Source organism: Dioscorea cayenensis, chromosome 7 (assembly GCF_009730915.1).
Source record: "Dioscorea cayenensis subsp. rotundata cultivar TDr96_F1 chromosome 7, TDr96_F1_v2_PseudoChromosome.rev07_lg8_w22 25.fasta, whole genome shotgun sequence".
Lineage (NCBI taxonomy): Eukaryota > Viridiplantae > Streptophyta > Magnoliopsida > Dioscoreales > Dioscoreaceae > Dioscorea > Dioscorea cayenensis.
Genome location: NC_052477.1, coordinates 20833762 through 20834926, shown reverse-complemented (window position 1 = coordinate 20834926; position 1165 = coordinate 20833762). Strand labels below are relative to the sequence as shown.

At 46.5% G+C, this 1165-nt stretch overlaps 1 non-coding gene across 1 annotated transcript; it reads right to left on the bottom strand.

Annotated features, from left to right (window-relative positions):
• Window positions 1-644: 644 nt before the first annotated feature.
• On the bottom strand, window positions 645-750 carry LOC120266269. The gene has a single exon (XR_005538111.1). It is a non-coding gene; the product is annotated as a small nucleolar RNA R71 (small nucleolar RNA).
• Window positions 751-1165: the final 415 nt, after the last annotated feature.

The window sequence follows — 1165 nt, the reverse complement described above, 5'->3', positions numbered from 1 at the left end:
ACCATATTTGGTGTGAGGCGTGAGATTGCTCGATTTCTCCGCCCGGGACCTTGTAGGGGGTTAGGATCCTTCGCCGGGAATTAGGGTTGGATCTACATTTAGGAATCGGTTTCACTCTTTGGTTTCCTTAGAGCATATTGCGGTCATATGGGGTGTGAAGTGTTGAGATTGGTCGATTTCTCCACCGGGACCTTGTAGGGGACTAGTGCCTTCGCTTGGAGACAAGGATTGGTTATCGTTGGACTACCTCGACTCATTAGACTCGATTCTAGAGCATTTAGTGAATCTTGAGCTTTTAAAGAAGATCTTAGGGGGATCATTGCCCGAATACCTCATCCTTAGTGATTGAGACTCTTCTACTTTATTTCTTGCATACTCGTTTGCTTTGGTTGCAATTAGTTCACTCCATTATATTAACTGATTCCGACTAGATAATTGAGAAGTGGTTATTACTAGTACTTCCGTTCCCTGTGGATTCGACTACCCGACTCACCGGGTAATTATTACTACGACACCCGTACACTTGCGGTTCCCTGTGGATTCGACTACCCGGCTTCATTCACTACCACGAGCTTCTATCACAACGTGGGACGAGATGGTTGAGGCTTTCCTCGCAAGGTATTTTCCCCCGGGGAAATCGGCAAAGCTTCGCAATGAAATATCTTCGTTTGTTCAGATAGAGCTTGAATCCTTATTTGAAACTTGGGAGCGTTTCAAAGACCTTTTGCGGAAGTGTCCACAACACGGGTTCCCCGAGTGGATGGTTATTCAATCATTTTACAATGGGTTGAACTCGAGTACCAAGCAACTCCTTGATGCCGCCGCGGGAGGGACAATGGGAAACAAAACCCCCGAGCAAGCCCGACAACTAATTGAGGAAATGGGATTGAATAGCTACCAATGGAATGCAAGGGAAAAGAAGAAGGTGGCCGGGCTCCATGAGATTGATGCGGTTACATCCTTAGCAGCCCAAGTCGAGGCACTAAGCAAGAAGTTGGATACGTTGACTTCATCGAAGGTAGCCTCAATCACAAGTTGTGATGGTTGTGGGGGTGCACACATGCCATCAGATTGTCCTATCTCAATTACCACTTCAGCCCCAATTGAACAAGTTGATTTTGTGGGTAATTCGGGAAGAGTACAAGGGAACCCCTACAGCAATACT